A 22,291-nucleotide genomic window follows, 5' to 3' on the forward strand; every position below is an offset into this window, starting at 1 on the left:
TCCTTCCTTCCTTCCTTCCCTCCCTCCTTCCTTCCTTCCCTCCTTCCTTCCCTCCTTCCTTCCTTCCCTCCTTCCCTCCTTCCTTCCCTCCTTCCTTCCTTCCTTCCTTCCTTGCTTCCATTTATATTTATATTTCCAGTACATGGCATATAATAAAGTACTTAATAAATGCTTATTTCTTATTTGATATATTAAGCTCCTACTATATGCCAAGTGCTGTGCTTCCTGCTGCATACTAAAAGATAACTATATCATTAAGGAAATATATAATTAGTGATAAGTATCTGGAACATTATGTACTGAGAGTGAGGGATAGTGTGTCCAAGTGTATTATTGATACAAGGAAAGTCTACACAGCATGAGGTAGGTCCTAGGATTTATGTGAAAACATAGACATGGATAAGACAGAATGAAAAGGTACGAGTGGATAGCTAATGGTATTACTGAAGAGATTATCCACATAAATGTGATCACAGATCCATTGAAATATTGAAATATTACTACTATTCTATGTAATTAAGTAATTAAAGGAAGCTGTGACATCCCCCACCCCCACCCAACAAGTCTTTGAAAGGACCATCCTAACTGACTAACATTCATGTAAATGAAGGTAATACCTGTACTAGTTGATCAGTTATAATGTACTTTTCTATAATTCTATTCTCTCTAAAGGGACAAAAGATATTTGCAAGACTTAGGGGCTTATTTTCTCTCCATTGCTAAGGTTCCCCTGGGCTCAAACCTAAGTTAGCGCTTGAGCTCTGAAGCATTTATTTCTTTTGGTCCAAGGATGTTCCTGTCGCTTTGTTAATATATTGAGGTATGTCTTCTTTAAGAGATTAAGACCTTAAATGTTGTTTTTGAGCACCATTTGCCCCCTGCTCTCTTGCACATAATGGCCTGGCTTGTTGATATCTTAGACTGCATTGGGTCTTTTAGGCCACCATAAAGACCGCATTTTTCTCTTGCAAGGAAATTGTAAAAACAACTTGTGGGTATTCAGAATCTTTCCAGGAAGGAAAAAAAAGCCCAACTATTATTGTTATTATTGCTTCTCAGATTTGAAGGCTATATAGCAGTAACTGAAGGGCATCTCATCTCTACTAGTACCACAAAGTGACTTGGCTTTTTTTTCCTAGAACTGTCATTAGGAATGTAGTACTATTCCTTGCCTCCAATGCTCTTTCTCAGCAATGCTATTAATAGCAATATGCCTTTATATAAGTTGTCTAGATTACACCAACAAGTAATTTACTACAGTCTTGATTATCCTGTCTCAGAAAGATTTTTTATCTGTGTGATCCTGGGTAAATCACTTAACGTCTCTGAGCCTCAGTTTCCTCCTCTGAAAAACAAGAATCGCCTCTCAGATCATTTATGGCTATAAATAAATGATCATTTGTTCCTAAATTATGCAGATGTAAAGTAGTGGTGTGTTGAGTATGTACAGATTTTCCCCAGTTCAGGAACGAATGACATCTCTTAGTTTGGGATATCTGTGTCCATTCACTGAGGGTTTATATATTTCTAACTGAGAACCTTTTCTCCTTGAGTCTCTTCAAAGTCTGTGTTCTTGCCTAGTTTTACCCTACTTCTAAGATTTCTTGAGCTATTCTGGGCACAGAAGAAATAATGGCTCTCTTGGTTGCTTAGTTCCTATACCTTGCTCAAGTAGGACAATTCAAATCAAGCCATGCCCATTCTCTGTGCTGTGCATCTTTCCTTTCCTTTCAACATTGATAGAATTCACCACTCCCTCATCTCTCCCTTTCTCATAATCCTTCCCCCTCCATCCCAGATACCTGCATTTATCTCTTGATCTCTTGAGACCTCCTTGCTTTCCAGCAGATCTCATTCATCTACTTGATCACCTGAGACCTGGAATTGCTTACCTTGATCAATCTAATTCTAATAACGTGATTTCAGATTGTCCATATTATCAGTTAATATTGACAGGCAGCATTGATTAATGGATTGAAACCAGATCTTTATTCATGTCCTGCCTCTGACATAAACTGTCTGTTGAGTCTGGGCAATGTGCAAAGCTTATCAGTGCTCTTGGAAACTCTTTAAGGTAGAGATTCTTAACCTGGGGTTCAGTCTATGGATAGATTTCAAAGGTTCCAGACCATGGATTTGAAAAAAAAAAGCTTTATTTTCATTAATCTCTAAAATTTAGTATTCCCTTTAACTCTTTGAATGCATTATTACTGAGAAAGGATATATAGGCTTCACAAGACAGCCAAAAGGGATCCAGGCATGAAAAGGGTTAAGAATCCCCAATTTATGGTCTTAGAAAGGTGTTGACTTGCCCTGGTAGAGGGTGGTCCTTCAGTAAGGTGTTTCCTATATCAATTAAACCACAGGTTTAATCCTTTATCCCTAGTAGAGGTTCTAAGGCTTGATTTTCACTATGCCTCAGCACTGGAATACACAATCAAGTCCATAAAGAGAGGGCTACAATATGTCCTAGCACCAAAGCTAGATTTGTGGATGCTGTAAGCTGTGAAACAAGAAGATTATGATGTGGTGGAATCTGGCATTTTAATTTTCTGACTTTATCTGAATCATGGGCAACTAAGTGAAGCAGTGGATAGAGTGCTGGGCCTGGAGTCAGAAGACTCAGCTTCCTTAGGTCAGATCTGGCCATTAAGCCTAACGGAAACAAGAATCAGGAGGAACATGATATTTGTCTTCAAGTAACCATATGAAGGGCAGCTGGGCTTGGAATCAGAAAGACATTCTCCTGAGTTTGAATCTGGCCTCAGACACTTGCTGCATGACTCTGGGCGAAACACTTAACCCTGTTTGCGTCAGTTTCCTCATCTGTAAAGTGAGTTAGAGAATAAAATGGCAAGCCACTATAGTATCTCTGCCAAGAAAACCCCAGAAGGGGTCAAGAAGAGTCAGATCCAACTGAAAAACTACTAAGCAAGAACAGCAAAACCTGAATCATTGCTCAGTTGATAGGATTCAGAGAACAAATGTCTTCTTGTCCAAAGTCCTCGTCTTATACATGAGAAAAGGTCAAGTGACTTGCCTGAAGTCACATAGCTGGCAATCAAACCTAAGTCCTCTGATTTCAAATTTAGCATTCAGCCTATCTACAGGTCATGTAGAGAGGTTCCTTAGATGAGTCCCAATAAATCAATATATCTAGACAACCCAAAGTAAACTCAGCTGCCTTCTCTTTTCCTTATAATGTTTCAAATGACTAGTTTTCTTATAATATTAATTTAAACACACGCACACGTATTCTCTTTTTGGTTACTTCAGGGTCATATTTAATGCTTCAGGTAGCCCCGTTTGATCCAGACTAGACTCAGTTTTAAGTTGCTGAAAGTGCAGGGTTTTTTACTTTATTTGCATACTTAAAGCTTCCAACTTCCCCTTCACCAGTGCTGCAAAGGTGACATTTTCTGTAAAGTTTTATGTTCCTAGAGGACAGTGTCGCAGACAGCCAAGAGTGATTGAATACCAGTGGCTCTAACTCAAGCTGCCATTTGATTGTAACTATACTCTTGGAACCCTATGAGTGGAATACAGATAAAGAGCCAGGCGGGTAGTTAGGGACTACATAATATAAATATTCCACCTGATCCTGGTGCTTTGATAAGCCATACCATGAATTCCAATGGGGCAAACATGTATTAGCTACTACTTAACATCAAGTGACATCTATAGAGTTTGAAAATTCTGTTCAAATTGATGTTATTGCTCACTTAAACAACAAAAGGAGACAAGGCTCCAATTTCTAATGTAATTGAACATTCAAGGAATCTAACATAAACTGTTTGTGGGGGAGGGAGGAAGAGAGGAAGGTTGCTGCTGTATATAAAAGATAGAGATGCGAGATACATTATAAACTTCCTGATCTCTGTAAAGTAATCCATCCTCTGACATGCAAATAATAGAGCTGCATAATAGAACATCTATTTCCATCTTAAGCATAATGTTTTCAGGCTGAAAAGATCATGCTGGAGGTTGGGCAGCAACAAATAATATCAGACTAGGACAAAAAAAAAATTCATTTCTACCTACCTGCCAGAGCTACTGGCAGAATCAAACAAGAAAATCTATGTAAAGAGGAGAAACCCCAGGTCCCTGTGATGCTCTATGCAAATTTGATTTGTCATTATGATAACTATTATTAATATTTGTATTTTTCTCAAGAAGTCATGCTCCATTTAGTTTATCATCAGGATGTTTTAGTCTATCACCTGAAGTGTGTGACAAATCCAGATCCTAACTCAATAGATTGAAAAAGATTAACCTCTTCATAAAACCCTCATTTCATGGGTGAGGAGCTCGCTGGATTACCATCTTATTCTTCTCTCTGACTCCCTCAACATGTTCCATGACTGAAAAGCTCACATGCAAGTGTGCCTAAGGTTTTCAGTTCTTATATTTTTGCTTAAATTTCCTTTCTAATTTTCTCATATTCTGTAGTCTTCTGTAGTCTTTCTTTCTTTTCTTTTTTTTAACGTTGGTACAAATAGTAAAATTGATTGAGGTTTCTTAGGTGTTACTGCTATCTCAGTTCTCATGTTGGTGAGACTGTAAGGTTATGTTTTGGGAATTTTCCTTAGGATATGATACCTACCAAAAATGATATTCAGAAACATTAAAAAAAAAACCTCATCTGCTAGATCTTTTTTTTTAATGGTTCCAAGCCAAGTTTCACAGTCATTCTGGCAAACCTGAGCACTGAGAAAGTCAGAGTTGTGGAGAGGAGCTAATCCAACTCTTGGAGAAGATCAAATCTGCTCTACTTATTGAGAATTTCCAGATCCTCATTTATTTGCTGGGATGTGTAGAGACTGCAAATAGAACAATAACAAAGAGTCTGGAGAAAAAAAAAATGTGAAATGAGAATGCATCAGGAAGGAAGGTCAGAGAAACCAATTATAATAATGCTGTTCCTATCTGGTATTCTGACATTGTCAGGGAATGAAGAGTTCCAGATAGCACAATCACATTAATTTAAGAACCAACATTGTTGCATTGAAACTTTTTTTTTTTGGACTGGGAATATTTCTCAAATAAAGGGAGGAGCTTGTCTTCTGAAACATGGGATGTGACTATAAATCCAACTTTTTCTTGATCTGTCAGGGTCTTTACCAGCAATATCAATTATTCTTCCATGTTGTAATATTATGGTGCCTTTAGTGCTGAGTGAAGTGAATCCCCTTATGATATGACTCCCGACTGTTGGGGTGTTGTTGTTGGTTTATTTTTTGTTTGTTTGTTTGTTAGCTTTGAAATCTTAGGTATAGTTCTGTTTTCTTCCTTATCTTAGCTGTCATATTCTGATTCTGAGATGATGCCTATTTTTAGCAGCTCTCACCTTATTCTGATTTTCTGCTTCTAAGCTGCTCTGGGCCAGAAATCCAGATCATCAAATATGATAAACTTGTGTCTAGTAAGAGAAAAAAAAAAGTAGTTTTCACTTGAGAGCCTGAGGTACTACTCCCTTTGCATGAGATTTAATGCATGGACTTTATCATATTTTAGCTCAAAGGGAACATGCAAATCAGTGAAATCCTAGATCCTTTAGAAGCAGGTAGGTGCACAGGGGCTAGAGTACTTGCCTGGAGTAAAGAAGACCTGAGTTCAAATCTGACCTCAAATAATTTCTATCTGTGTGACCCTGGGTGAATCACAACCTCTGTGGCCCATAGTTCTTCATTATAAAACGGGAATAATAATAGAACCTAATTCCTAGGACTGCTGTGAGGATTAAATGAGATAATATTTAGAAAGAATATAGCACAGTACCTGGCCAATAGTAGACATTTAAGAATTCTTTCCTTCCTTCCTTCCTTCCTTCCTTCCTTCCTTCCTTCCTTCCTTCCTTCCTTCCTTCCTTCCTTCCTTCCTTCCTTCCTTCCTTCCTTCCCTTCCACTGAGGTATGTTATTTTATTGTTTTACTTTAGGATTTATAGGATTTTTGTTGTAGTATTTATAAAATTTTGTCATATTTTTGCTGAGTCCTCTTGCTTCTAGTCAAAGTATTTAGAATAAATTTCAATCTTTAAAGTGCTATATAAATGTTATTTTCAAGAGTATAAAGAAGAGGAACTTGGTAAATGTGATTAGGCTACAATAGGTAACTGATGAAGAAATGACTTACCAACACAAACAAAACAAAACAAAACAACAACAACAACAACAAAATGCTACGCTAAACTTGTGGACAAGAAAGATATGATTTATAAATACTTTCTTAGAAAATCTTCATTTAAACAAAAAATTGGAAATAATTATTATATATTGACTCATGACAGTGGTCTAACTATTACTGCTCTAAACTATGCAACTAGACTACAAGTAAAAAAGTACTTCATGAAAGAGCATAAAAAAGATGAACCAGTCACTATTATAACTGAACCTCAACAACAAAAACAACAACAACAACAACCCTCAAAGGAAAGCCAATATTAAAGATATTGTCACTGACCTATTCCAAAAAAGAATAGTCAGTCAAGAAAAATGGATGTTAGAACTAGACAGCTATGTACACATCATAGCACAACCAGGAGGTGAACTATATGCAAAAACAATAATTGAAATGATCCTCCTAAAACTTTCCAAAAATAAAACAACATATAGCTTAGTGCTAGAAAATGCTACAGCTGACCCTGAAGAAATTGAAAATACTAAATTATATACTATACTAAAAGGAAATGGATGGAATCCATACAAAGTAATACATGCAATAACATGCACATTAAACAAACAAATGGGAAAAAAAAGAATATAATACTACTTCATGGACAAACAAGTACTGGCAAATCTTTATTTATTTATTTTTTATTATTTTTTAAGGCAATTGGGGTTAAGTGACTTGCCCAGGGTCACACAGCTAGTAAGTATCAAGTGTTTGGTCTGAGGCTGGATTTGAACTCAGGTCCTCCTGACTTCATGGACAGTGCTCTATCCACTGTGCCACCTAGCTGACCTGTGGCAAATCTTTAATCGCACAGTAAATATGCCAGTTAGTTGGTAATGTTGGTTGCTACAATCCAGCTAATGTAAATTTCCCATTTGATGACTGTACAAATAAAAATATAATATGGGTAGAAGAAGCAAGCTCACTCGGTCAATGAGTAAGTCAATTAAAACAATTAATGAGTGGGCAATTGGTCAGAATTGACCAAAAAGGAAAATGAAGCAAAACAATTGAACCAACTCCATTAATAATTACAACTAATGAAGCTATCGCAAAAGTTAGAATTGGATGTGCACCAAGACTTGAACACACACAATCAATTAAAGATAGATATATTAATTTATATGTGACAAAACCACTGGATGGAGACTTTGGTTTGATTGATGATGATGATGAGGTATAAAATATATTCAAATTCATGAAAAAACATAATCTTGAATGAACCATGAAAAACTACACAGAGACATGGGGAGGAGAGTCAAAATGACAGAACTGGGTGGACTCAAAAATCCCTGTAAAAGAACTAAAAACTTCTGCACATGCACCATTTCAAGAGTGGCAACCAGAAAGTTGAGAATGTGATACACAAGACCCTGAAATGGGGGACTTTAAAACCAGCATGATACTTATGAACATTGACTGGAGCAATTTCCTAGACAAGGACTTTGATGCCAAACCTTAAGAGACCAAGGGATGGTAAGTAACAACTTTTTATACAAAATATTACTCTACTAACATATAAGCAAAAAACTAATCAAACTATTTTTCAGGTTTGGTGTCTCCTGGATACAACTACCTTGGACCTGGAAATACACTAGAAGGCAAAGAACCAACCAACCCAACTGACCAAGCAGCAAAAGAACATGATGAAGGTTACTCACAACTGACTGAACAAGTTATAAATCCTTATATATTTCATAATCCAGCAGATGATAAATTCTTTGAAGAAACTAACTCTGCAACTGACTGGGTTGGCAAAGCAGCCAACTTCATTTTTAAAGCAAAAAAAAAAGTTTTACTACCAGAAGCACCAAGATCACCTAAGGTTAAAAAACAAACAAACAAAACACGCACACATGCACACACACACACACACACACAAAGACGTATTACAGACACTGCGAAAATTAAAAAAAAAATCATCCAGCGGAAAAGTTAGAAAACAACCATCAAGACATATATTCATCAATGAAGCAAGAAAAAGATCACAAAGACTAAAACAAAATCAAATTAACCAACAAGAAGAACAACAAGAAATATCAGACTGAAATGGCTGAAAATACAGCTAATATAAACTCTGAAACAAACTCTGGGACTTAGGGAGGTGGAGGGGGTGTGGGTGTAAGTACTAGGAATTTTACTAACATGACTGAATGAAAATTTGAAGAAAACAATGTTAGCATTGCTTGTCATGCTAGTAGACAGATTCATCTTAACATGCCTGAAAATGAATTCTGTAATTATCAAAGAGTAGTTAGTACATTTGATAAAAACTGGTCTGGGTGGAATGACAATAGTCATGGACAAATACCAATACCATGGTGTATAATTGATTGTAACTCATGGTGTGTATGGATGAATCCTGCAGATTTTCAACATTTAACCACAATATGTTGTAATGTTAATCTTATATCACTAGAACAAAAATTATTTCACCTAGATATTAAAACAGTAATAGAAACAAGACCTGAAAGTGCAAAGGTAAAGCAATGTAACAATGACTTAACAGCAACAATGCAAGTAGCAGAAGATACTAACAACAGAATGCCATGGGCTTCAGATGGGAGTTTACTAAGTACACTAGAATACATACCATGGGAAACTAACCAACTCAAACAGTGGGGATGCTACACTAACTTTTTACATATATTTAGCAAAGGAAATGCAACCCAAAAACCCACAGTTGTAGCCAGCACTGAACATTCACATTTTCAATTTTTAACTATTGAAAATTCTGTACCAATTGAAATGATGAGAACAGGAGATCACTATCCCACAGGAATTTATCACTTTAAAATTAAACCAACCAGACTAACAGCCATATGGCAAGACAATAGAAAACTAGGAAAAGCACCAGCATTAAAGGCAGATTGGACAGAAGGACAAAATGCAACAATAGACCAAAGACTAGGATGGAAAGTAGGTAGTACAGACACTGAACGATACTCGGAAGCGATTAGACAAAGACGGTGTAACTCTGGAACGAAATGTCCAGAATGAACATTTATCACAGGGAGGGGAGGACCGGCAGTATGCTCAAGATGAGGAGTAGTAGAAATAGGCTATGGGACAGTTAGCACTAATAATGAGCAAAGACTTATATATGATCATAATTATGGTGCTAAAGAAGGAGCAGAAAAATGACTAACTGATCATGAATGGTTACAAAGTCAGGGTGTAGAAACTGATGAAAGCTGGAGACAAACTCAGATGTTAAACACAGATGTAGCAGCAGAACAAGTGCAGCCAGCAGACCAAATAAACACAGACTCACCACGGACAGCACTAGATGCTCCTGGGCCAATGTACCCATGGGGAGCTATCTGGGATAATGAACCAGATACCATGCACAAACCTCACCTTAGAACACTTGCGCCATTTGTATGTGAAGGAAATCCACCTGGACAAATATTTGTAAAACTAATATTGCAAGTATTAACAATAAATAAAATAAATAATAAATAATAATAAATAAAAATAGTAAAACTGCTAACTGGACAGATGATTACACAGCCACTGGCATATCTCAAAGCAGAATGATTACATATGCCCCATTTTTTTTTCTGGAAAAGAAAATTAGTAATGAGAGATAAACTAAGAACACCACAACAATGGAACATGAATACTTTACATCAAGTAGACATAAGTAATGCAAATTTCTGAAAATTTGTTCCAGATCAGAGTGGTAGAATGAAAATTCCACTCATGGAAGAAAAAAAAAGTTGCTCAGATTATGTATTAATAAAAGAACAAAACATATACTCCATATAATCTAAAACCTTTTAATGTTAAATAAAGATAGTTACTTAGTATGTAATATAATCTCAATAAAAATCATTTAATCCAACAAAAGTCTCTATCTGCTGGAAACCAACTAACTATACCTATGTTTTCAGTGGATGGGTTGGTGGGAATACGACAATATATAATAAAAAATAAATTCAGTCACTCACTAACCAACTCATTTAAAAACAAATGCAAGTCCATAATCACAGCATCACAGAGGACCCGGAGATCCAGCAGCCTTAAAATGAGATTTGACTGCCTAAGATCTAGAGAAATAAAAGGAAAACTTGACAGGCTATAGAGAAGAAGAGCTCTCATTTGGCAGGGAGTGACACCACCTATGAGCACCATTAGATTAGATGAGGCGGCCCTACCAACAAGGAGAGAAAGATGACCTAGTAAGGGCAAAAAAAAAAAAAAACAAAAAAACAAAAAACATGGTAAGCAGCCCAAGACAACCTGGATAGTTGATGGGAAAGGTCTGTTGTGCTGGGCTGGGAGAGGAGGGCAGTTCAGCTTTTTTTTATTTTTATTTTTATTTTTTTTATTTTGTGAATCCTGAGATTATGATCTACAGCTGGAATGAGCCTTAGAGATCACTTAATCTATTTCCTCCCTTTCATTTTGTAGATAAGGGAAGTGAGGTCCAAAGACATTTATCAATTGGCGAAGTCAGTAGTTGGATCCACTGTCCTCTATTACTGAAGCGTGAATTCTTCACACTGCCTTCTAGAGACTGAAGGACTTTCCCTGCATCACGTAGGTGACAACTCGGCAGAACATGATTAGAAGTTTAATGCTTTTCCCACCAAATCTGGTAGGACTTCCTTTAATTTGCACAAAAGCTGTTTTTGCATTTGGTTCTCTGGTTGTAGCCATGATGATGTCTATGTCTATCTGAGACTACTAATCTTAGCTGATGGTCCATGGAGAAGAATGACAGGCTCTTAGCTCCTTTGTCCCTTATGTGGCTAAAGAGCCCTTTTGAGGAGAAACTAGTAGGAGGGAACTACACCTTCCTTTCAGAAACAGTCTTAAGAAACCTGAAAAAAATTAATGATTTTTTTTAAAGAGCTCAATGTCTGCCACTCAACTGTGTATCAAAGAATAGCTACTAAGTTTTATTTATTAATTTTTAAAAAAGAGAACAAGAGAAAACATGAAGGTTTGCCAGCAGAGTGATTAGCTGAAGTATGTTCAGGCCTTAAAATGGCCAGTAATATGTTAGTGGTTTTATTCTTTTTGTTTTGTTTTGTTTTGTTTTTAGGCTTTCTTCCACGTGGCAATCTAAAGGTTACAGGATATGGAAGAATGTGAGCTTGTAATGAACTGAAGCCAGGGTCTCTGTGACCTAGGTTGTGCTGAGGAAAGCAGAGGAAATGCTTTTATCTTCATCTTTCCAATAGCCTACACTTGCTAAGTTTCACTGACAAGTTGGTAATCCAGAGACCTGGTCCAAAATGGTAATGAGGCACATGTGTTTTGCTACTGAAGTGTATTAAAGAACAGAATAGGCAAGGAATTTGTATTCTTATGGTCTTCTTAACCCTCAAACGGGCCCCCAGGAACTTAACCCCCAAGTTCAATTTTTCCCAGCAAAAATAAAATACTGGCAGCACAGGCATCCTGACAGACACCTCTGCCCCCTACTGTTCATGCCTTGTAACTGTAAGGAAACAATGACATTTTGAATACTCTGCAGTGTACATGAGGCATTCATTCTTGTTTATGTAGAGAAACATGAGATTACTTTCAATTTATGATTTTAAATGTTTATTAATGTGATAAATATATAAATGTGGTGTTGTTGAAAAAGCACTGGCTTTAGAATCAAATACCTAGGCTCAAAGTCCAGCTCTGCCCGTTACTGATTGTAGAACCGTAGGCAAACCATTTAACTCTTCTGAGCCTCAGTTTCCTCAACTGCAAAATAGAGATCATTATACTTACAGTATCCAATTCACAGGACTGTTTTGAGGAAAGCTCACTTGCAGAGAAGCAACATGGAATAGTGAATGGAGTGGAGCTGTTGTTAGGAGGGCTTGGGTCCTGGCCTCAAGGAATTTACCTTCTACTGAAGGAACAGAATAAAATTAGGAAAGTGAGAGTGTAAGCTCACTCACCCAAGGTCATTCAGGTAATTAGTACCAGAGATGGGATTTGAACTTGCCTCTCCTGTCTTCAGTGGCAGATCCCTTTTCATGTCATCATGTTATCTCTTCACACCAACCAGTTCTAGCATGAGGAAGGAAGGAAGGAAGCAAATAAGAAAGGAAGGAAGGAAATAAGCATTTATTAAGCACAAACTATGTGTTAGACACTGTGCTAAATACTTCAAGATATTATCTCATTTGATCCTCACAACCCAAGGAAGTAGGAGCTATGATTATCCCGTTTTAACAGTTGAGGAAATTGAGGCAGACATAAATTAAGTGATTGGTCCAGGGTCACATGGTCAGAGGGCAGATTAGAACTCAGGTCTTCTTGCCTCCGGGTCAGCACTCTATTTACTTCTGCCACCAAGCTAGCATTTGTGAGTGGGAATAAGGGGATGGAGCATGACAACTTGGCCCGGGGAGAACTGAACAGATTTAAATTCAGTTCAGTATTATGTAGGTGTCATCAGATATTATTTAGGATAAAACAAAGATGGGTTGTTGTTAATATTAAAATTTATTTCATGCATTTGCCAAATTTGGCTTTACTCACGTAATCACCTTTAACATCTGCATTTTGCTGTATAGCTGCTAAGTGATTTTCCTTGTTTTGAAATTGCTGCAATGCAAGGTTCAATTTGCCTAAGACGCTGACAGATTCACGATTTTCACTCATTCAGTTCAGACATTTCCTCACAGCAAGTTTTGAAATGGGGAAGTATTCGGATCTACATTTCAACATGCAATTTATTTAGATTCAGTAAATGGGCATGGAAGCCAAATCCTACTCTCTGTTATGTACTTACTGTTCCCATTGATTTCAGCTGCATTGCATGTGAATATCTGAAGGGGAAATATGGCCGATGTGATAAATATAATCTTCCCTTAGCTATAGCCAAACCAAAATAGTTATGTCAAGAGCATCTTAGTTAAGAAGGGGGAAAAAAAGAGGTAAGGAGTAGTTGAAGGAAAGAAAGTGAGGGAAAATCCTTATTAAAGCTAATCTACCTTTGTAGATGCCCTGATTTCAGGGGCAGGGGGATCTACATTCATTTAGCATACTCTAGTTGAACATTAATATTTTAATAACAGCTGAGGTTTCTGAGATTAGGCCTGTTAAATATTGAAACTCATTCCAGGTTCTGTTATATCATATTCTGCAATCTAGTTTGAAAAGCCAGGATGATTGTTTAAAAAATAATAAATGAGTTCATAAATATAACATATGATTCAAAATACATCAGATAGGTGCTCGTATTGGAAGAGGAACCGTAGCATCTTCTATTATAAATATTTATTCTTTTTCATGTAACCCCTGTCTTGTATTTAATCAGGCAGCTTCTCCTACAGCATGCCTGGGCCCTATCTGAAGTTTCTGGTGTCTTCTTTAGGGGGAAAAAATAAAAGAGTAAAAAAAAAGAGAGAATAATATAAATAAATAATAAATAAAAAATTAAAATTAAAATAATAAAATAATGAAAAAAAAGTAAAAAAAAATAAAAGAATGCACTAGAGCTAAATCTAAGTCAGGAGGAATTGTGAACTTCTACATTGGCTGCTGCACCCATCCATCTCTGCCTCTTTCTCTATTCCTCCCTCTCTTTGTCCCACCTTTCTCCTATCTGGCTCACTCTCTCTCAACCCTCAGTACATGGAATGACCTCCCTCCTCTCCTCCGCCTAGCTTCCTTCAGATCTCAGCTCAAATCCCACCTTCTGTAAAGGTTTTTCTTGTTCAGTCCAGATCCTAATGTCTTCCTTTCTGGGATTTTCATTCATCTGCTCTTCATGTATCTTATACATACCTAATTATTTATGTGTTGTCTAGCCTATTAAAGTGTATACTGCTTGAGACCAGGGACTGTTTAGATGATTCTTTGTTTCTTTAGTGCTTGTCACTGTCCCTGAAACATAACAAATACAGTAAATACTGTTTAATAACAGATATAATCGATTGGACTGTACTAATGATGGATGATATTATTAGTCCAATACCCCAGCATATATAAAATCTCATTTATAATAACAGCAGCTATCATTTCTTTAGCACATTCAAATTTACAAAGCATTTTACAAATATTTTATACTCACAACAACCTTGAGAGGTTGGCAATGTTGTTATACCCATTTTAGAGATAAGAAAACTGAGGCATACAGAGGTTAAATATCTTGTCCAGAGTCATATAGCTAATAAGTTTCTCAAGCTATATTTGATCTCAGATCTTCCTGACACCAAGTCCAGCACTTTATCCACTTTGCCATCTAACCAACAGTGAGGAATCTCTCACCTTGACCATATAAGACCCACCTCTGCCTGCTCATCCTATAAGGCTCTCCTCCATGTCTTCTCCTATAGTCTTCATTTTGATGCAAGGAAGGGGGAACAGGCATATGGAATGCCTTCTTAATATTTTTTCAATATTTTGTACATAATTACAAAACTAGTATACACACAGTATGTCAGTTATCCATTTCTCTCACTTTGAGATCAGCCCAAATATTTTCCTCCAATTATGCATTTATTTGATGACATCCTTTCTACTCTTTCTCTTGCATTATTCCTCTTTTGTACTATGATGCAGCTAGCTCATGCCCACTAACCTCCATTAATCTTTGTGTGCTTTCATTTCATTTCCTCAGAGGCATCATCATCATCATTGTGATCACCATCACCATCATTTTCTCTTAAAGTATAACTAAAAATGAGGTCATTATCTGACTAATCAGGCAGAAAAAAACACTTTTAATTCAATTATTTGTTGAAAGTATATGCTGTCATCTAGATATTTACTTCTATTCTTTCACTTTATTTTTCAAATTTATATTCCATCCAGTGCAAGAAACTGTTATTTGTCTGCATCCTAAGCCATAGCAGTCTAAATATCAGCAATATTTTGTAATGGAAAGTGTGCTAGATTTGGAGTCATAAAAACTGGACTTGATCTTCTTTCTACCATTCATTTCTTGTGTAATCCTAGGCACACAGTAATTATGCTTAGTAAGGCATTACATATTTCTGAACATTAGGTCCTCTATCCGTTATATAGAGATAGTCATAAATAAATAGGAATAGCTAGGTGGTATAGCAGTTAGAGTGCCAGGTCTGGTGTCAGGAAGACCTTAGTTCAAATCCTCAGAAACTTACTAGCTATGTCACCCTAGACAGGTCACTTTACCCTCTTTGCCTCAGTGTTCTTATCTATAAAATGATCTGGAAACGGCAAACTGCTCTAGTATCTCTGCCAAGAAAACCCCAAATAGGATCATGAAGGATTGGACACAATTGAAATGACTGAACAACAATAAATAAATAAACAAAAATAATTTTAAAAACTATTGAATTCTTATTACTTGTGAAGCATTGCCAGTCAATTCTTAAAAATAAAAAAAAATCAGGCTATTCACAGGAACATCAAATACTGAAGTTGAAGTTTAAATATTTTGGCCACATAATGAGAAGATGGGACTCATTGGAAAAGACTTTGATGTTAAGAAAGATTGAAGGCAAAAGGAAAAGGGGATGGCAGAGGATGAGATGTATAGTGTTTTGGAAACAATGAACATGAACTTGGACATACCTTGAGAGATAGTAAAAGATAAAAGTGCTCTGATCTATAGGGTCATGAAGAATTGAATATGACTGAACAATAAAGAATCACTGGGCTAAGGATGTTAAAAAAAAAAAGCAAGCTAGTTTTTGCTCTGAGGTAATTCACATTCTAATGTGGAGGGAGACATATTTTCAGAAGGAAAATTCCCGTGGTTCTTAGGTTAAAATAGCAAAAGAAATGGTAATGCATGTTATTTGGTGTAATTTCCATTTTTTTTAAATAAAAAGCATATCTGTTTCTGACATTAAGTCATTAAATCTCCATTAGTTATTGCTACTCAAGGAGGGTGAGATTATAACACCTCTAGGCACAGTTGTCTGATCTGGTCAAATATGCACAAATATTTCTTTTCTGGGAGATAGATTCTTACTCTGGGGGCTTCACAGAATTCACAGAATTCTAGAGTATATCTGCCTATTTGTGGCAGTTGGTATTGGCAGTAGTTGGGATGGTGTGTTTACCATAAGGGTTGTGCCCATGGACCATCGTGCACCAAGGCTGGTGGCCTGAGGGAGAGGATTGTTTCTCTCCCCAGAAATTTTGGCACAGGGACCTGAACTTTCTTCACTGGGATTTGAGGGGATGTGATAGTTAAAGTGATTGTGGTTGTTTGAACCTCCTGAAACATGCTTAGTCTCTTTTGGTATCTTGTTGCTTTTACTAGACTGGTTTGCCTCACCCATTGGTGGTAGTTGGTGGTTGTGGGGATGGCAGGCTCTTTCTCCATAAGGAAGCTCCCCATGATGATGGCTGCTAGGGACTGGACCATCTCCACCTGAAGCATGAGAAGAGGTGGTTGGGGTTGTTTAACCTGGTACCCTGTCTCTCTGTCAAAGTCCTATTGCTTCATTACTTGCAATATTTACCCCACAGAGTTGTTGTTAGGATCAAAAGTGATCATATATGTCAATGAACTGTATAAACTACAAAGGATTATTTTAATGCGAATTATTATTGTCATTTCCTAATCTGATTATTATCGGTTTCTTATCTGGTGATGGTAATTATCTTTGGTGGGCATAATTTGTTGTCTGTTGTTAAGTTGTGTCCCCATTTGGGGTTTCTTGGCAAAGATACTGAAGTGGTTTATCATTTCCCTTTCCATCTCATTTTACAGATGAGGAAACTGAGGCAAACAGGCTTAAGTGACTTGCCCAGAGTCCCACAGCTAGGAAGTGTCTGAGGCCAGATTTGAACTGAGGAAGGTGAGTCACTCTATCCATGATGCCACCTAGTTGCCCTGGGTATATTTTACTCCCATCACAATTCATTAACTATTCTGCTCCACTGCCCAATGTGTCAAACCACATATTAATGAAGTGCTAGAGTAGTCGGGAACTGAACACCTTTGCCAGAGTGATCAAAGAATGACAGAGGTTCTTAGTCCCCAGGCTATTTTCTTTTGCCTCCTTTCCATTATCTCATTGCTAGAATAAAAACTAGCATGAAAGGAACAGGCCCAGCCTGGGACAGAAGGAGGAAGAGTTACTTAAGGCAGTCTGATGTGTCTTCTAGCCATATTTAACCCTGAAAGAGTCACTTTTACCATTGATCATCACTGTCTCCCAGACTGTATGTACTCTAAGCAGGCCTGTTGTAAGTCTCAAAGGAGATGATGGATATAAAGCATTGTGCAAACCTTAAGGTGCCATATAAATGACAAGTTATCATCATCATCATCATCATCATCATCATCAATTATCAAACAATCACCAGGCTTCATGGAAGAAAAATATCTGAGCTTGTCCTTGAATAAAGAGGATTTTACCAAGGAGAGAAGGGGAGGGAAGACACTCTGGATTTGGGGGATAGCCTGCACAAATGCACAGAGATTGCAGAGTAGAGGATGTGATTGAGCAATTGGGTTTTTAATATGGTTTAACTTTTTTTCTCCCCCAGTACTTCTTTGAGGTTCTGATTCAGGCTTTCATCTAGTATCATAGAACTAGTAATACCAATAACAACAGTAACAATAGCTAGCAATAAAATAGCACTTGAAGGTTTGCAAAGTGCTTTCTAAATATTATATATTTATTTATGTGTGCTATGACATACATATGTATGTATGTACTTACATATCTCATAGTAACTCTAGGAGGAGGTCCTTTATTATCCCATTTTGTTGATTAGAAAACTGAGGTTAATAGAGATTAAATGACCCAAGATCATAGAAGTCTCTGGGACTAGGTTTGAACTCAAATCTTCCCGACTTGAAGCAAGTAGGAGACACAATGGATAGAAGTGGGCCTGGAGCCAGGAACATGAGTCTTCCTGAGTTTAAATATGGTGTCAGACACTAGCTAGCTGTGAGACCCTGGGCAAGTCCCTTAATCCTGTTTACTTCAGTTGCCTCATTTGAAATGGCAAATCACTCTAGTACCTTTGCCAAGAAAACCTCAAATGGGAATTACAAAGAATCAGACACTACTGAAAACAACTAAACTACAACTTTCTGCCACCAGGTCCAGTGCTTTATAGCCACTACATCACCTAGTTGTCTATTAGAAATGGAAGGGACCTTAGAAGCCATGTAGTCCAACACCCTCATTTATACATGAACAAACTGAGACCAATGGAGGCTAAATGACTTATACAAAGTCATATAGGTACCAAACATCTGAGAAGGGATTTGAACCTAGTCCTGTGCTGCAAGATCCTGCAAAATGCTCTTTGGGTTTATATTTCAAGAAGAAGGGGCTATTTTCCTTTGAAGCTCCTATAACTCATTCATGTCACTTTTAAAATGGGGATTCATGGCTGCCATTTTGAAATCATGTTTATTTTTCTATTAACTAAATAATTAACTTTTAGTTTTCAACATTCATTTCCACAAAATTTTGAGTTCCAAATTTTCTCCCCATCTCTCCCCTACCGCATGCCAAGATGAGATTCATTCTGAAAATCCCTTCCTTTAATTTGCCCTCCTTTCTATCACCCCTACTTCTCTTATCACCTCCCCCTTCTGTTTTCCTGTAGGGTAGGATAGAGTTCTATACCCCTTTGCCTATATATCTTATTTCCCAGTTGCATGTAAAAACAAACTTTAACATTTCTTTTTAAAACTTTGGGTTCCAAATTCTCTCCCTTTCTCCCTCCCCACCCACCGTCATTGAGAAGGCAAGCAATTGGATATAGGTTATACAGGTGTAGTCATGCAAAACACTTCCATAATAGTCATGTTGTAAAAGACTATGTTTCCCTCCATCCTATCCTGCCCCCCTGATTTTTTCTATTTTCACTTTTTGCCCTGTCTCTCCTCAAAAGTGTTTGCTTCTGATTACCCCCTCCCCCAATCTGCCCACCTTTCTGTAATCTCCCTGTCTCTTATCCCCTTCCCTCCTTTTTTTTCCTGTAGGGCAAGATAGATTTCCATTCCCAAATGACAGTAAGATCCACTCATTTCCTCTCCCCTCTCCTCTCTTCCTTTCTACTGTAAAAGTTTTTTCTTGTTTCTTTTATATGAGATAATTTACCCCATTCTACCTCTCACTTTCTCTTTCTCCCAGTACAATCTTCTCTCACCCCTTAATTTTATTTTTTAGATATCATCCCTTCATATTCAACTCACCCTGTGCCCTTTGTCTGTGTGTGTATGTGTGTGTGTGTGTGTGTGTGTGTATTTCCTCCAACTACCTAATGCTGAGAAAGATCTCATGAGTTACAAATATCATCTTTCCATATAGGAATGTAAGCAGCTCAAATTTAATAAGTCCCTTATGATTTGTCTTTCCTGGTTACTTTTTCATGCTTCTCTTGAGTCTTGCATTTGAAAGTCAATTTTTGTATTCAGCTCTGGTCTTTCCATCAAGAATGCTGGAAAGTCCTCTATTTCATTGAATGACAATTTTTTTCCCCTGAAGAATTATATACTCCTTTGTTGGTTAGGTGATTCTTGGTTTTAATCCTAGCTTCTTTGACCTCAGGAATATCATATTCTGAGCCCTCCACTCCCTTAATGTAGAAGCTGTTAAATCTTGTGTAATCCTGATTATGGTTCCACAATATTTGAATTGTTTCTTTCTGGCTGCTTATAATATTTTCTCCTTGACCTGGAATTTGGCTATAACATTCCTTGAAGTTTTCCTTTGGGGATCTCTTTCAGGAGGTGATCAGTGGTTTCTTTCCATTTCTATTTTACCCTCTGGTTCTGGAATGTCAGGGCAGTTTTCACTGATAATTTCTTGAAAGATGATGCCTAGGCTCTTTTTTTTAATTGTGGTTTTCATGTAGTCCAATGATTTTTAAATGATCTTTTGTGGATCTATTTTTCAGGTCAATTGTTTTTCCAATGAGATTTTTTTTCCAATGAGATATTTCACATCATTTTCTATTTTTTTCATTCTTTCAGTTTTGTTTCATAATTTCTTGATTTCTCATAGAGCCGTTAGCTTCCATTTGCTCCATTCTAATTTTTAAGGAATTATTTTCTTCAGTGAGGATTTGGACCTCCTTTTCCATTTGGCCAATTCTGCTTTTTAAGGCATGCTTCTCCTCATTGGCTTTTTGGACCTTTTCTCACATTTGGGTTAGTCATTTTTTAAGGTGTTTTTTCTTCAGTACTTTTTATGGCTCCTTTAGCAAGCTGTTGACTCATTTTTTTTTTTTTGTGATTTTCTTTTATCAGTCTCATTTCTCTTCCCAATTATTCCTCTACTTATCTTGCTTCTCAAAATCCTTTTTGAATTGTTCCGTAGCCCGGGATCAATTCCTATTTTTCTTAGAGGCTTTGGATATAGGAGCTTTGACTTTCTTGTTTTCTTTTGGTCGTGTGTTTTGATCTTCTTTGTCACCAAAGTAAGAGTTTATGGTCTGAGATTTTTTTCTGCTCTTTGTTCATGTTCCCAGCCAGTTACTTGACTTTATAACTCTTTGTTAAGATAAGGCTCTGCTTCCAGTGTGGAGATTCAGGGGTTTTGTGCAGCCGTTTTCAAAGATACTTCTAGGGACCTATAAATTTTCAGTTCTTCCAAGGTGATATGATCAAAGGAGAAGTGTTTACTCCTTTCCTGGCCTGTGCTCTGGTCCATGAGTGACCACAATCACTTTTTTCTGCCTTGCAACTGTGAGGAGGATTTCCTCTCCTCCACCACCACAAGCTCTGCCATGCCAGTGCTCCTCCTTGCTCCAGGACCACCACCCAGGACTGTGATTCAGCTCCAAGTATGGACAAAGCAAGAGAATCCTGCCTCAGCACCAGCAAAGAGATCGTGGCAATCCACCTCTAATCAGCCACTCAATCCCCACACCATCTGTGGGTTAAGAGTTCTGGAAGCAACTGCTATAGCTGTGTCCACCATACTGGGGTTGTGCTAGGGCCACGGCTGAACTGTGCTCCTCTCTCACCTAGGTCCAACAGACCCTTCCCACTGACTTTCTAAATTGTCTTTGGTGTTTGTGGATTGAGAAGTCTGGAAACCATCAAAGTTGCCCATGATTCAGTCTCTTGAGGCCTGTTCCAGGTTTGCTGGGGCCCTGTCTTGGCCTGTACAGCCCATGTTGAACTGGGCTCCTCTCCCAGCCCAGCACAACAGACCTTTACCATCAACCATCCAGGCTGTCTTGGGCTGGAAATTTGTTTCGCTCTCTTTTTGTGGGTTCTGTTGCTCTAGAATTTGTTTAGTCATTTTTACAGATATCTGAAAGGGTTGGGGGAGAGCTCAAGCAAGTCACTGCTTTTCCTCTGCCATCTTGGCTCCAACCCCCCGCCCCCAATCATGTTTCTTTTATTATTTCCCTTATTTAGTCATCTTTCTCTCCTTGTTGGTAGAACTGCCTCATCTAATCTAATTGTGCTCATAGGTGGTGTCACTCCCTGCCAAATGGGAGCTCTTTTTCTCTATAGCTTTTCAAGTTTTTTTCTTTTATTTCTCTAGATCTTAGGGAGTCAAATCTCGTTTTAGGGCTGCTGGATCTTCAGGTCCTCTGTGATGCTTTGATTATGGATTTGTATTTGTTCCTATTCCTTTTCCTGCTTTCAGAGCATCATGGTGAAGAGAAAGAGCACTGAATTTAGGACACTGAACTTGGAATTACATATACTTAGTACAATTTTTGGTTCTGACACTTAATACCAATTTGACCTTGTGCAGAATACTTGACCGCTCTTGGCCTTGGTATTCTCATCTCTAAAATGGCCAATTTGTACTACAAAGGGGGTTCTTAACTTTATCTATCTATCTATTTATTTATCAATGACTCATATGGTAAAATGGCAAAATCAGGGGCATGCTGATAAATGTTTAACAACCAGCTCTCGAAAAAAAATATACCCAAAACACTTTAAGTTTAATATGCATCATTAACATTATCCTCATTACTTTCTTATTTCCAGATAATCAACAAAATAATAAATCAAAGTCTGAACTGTAGGCTTTGCTGATTTCCAAAGTGTCAATGCTCACACACACTGGAAATTTAAGAATAATCCCTCAAGCTAGTTCAAGTCAGCTCCAGCATTCCCCTGGGTAAAATTGATGGAGTCTTCAAAATAGTAATTGTTTGTTTGTTTTTTTTAATAATTGAAGTTAGTGTTAAATTTTAGTTAGAGGTTAGTGAGCAGTAAGATG

General features: G+C 37.4%; 1 pseudogene; it reads right to left on the reverse strand.

Moving 5' to 3' along the window:
• Nucleotides 1–16,494, reverse strand: part of LOC114027488 — a 23,281-nt pseudogene extending 6,787 nt beyond the window's left edge.
• Between the last annotated feature and the right edge of the window lie 5,797 nt (nucleotides 16,495–22,291).

Source organism: Vombatus ursinus, unplaced genomic scaffold (genome assembly GCF_900497805.2).
Source record: "Vombatus ursinus unplaced genomic scaffold, bare-nosed wombat genome assembly UNPS02014861.1, whole genome shotgun sequence".
Classification (NCBI taxonomy): domain Eukaryota; kingdom Metazoa; phylum Chordata; class Mammalia; order Diprotodontia; family Vombatidae; genus Vombatus; species Vombatus ursinus.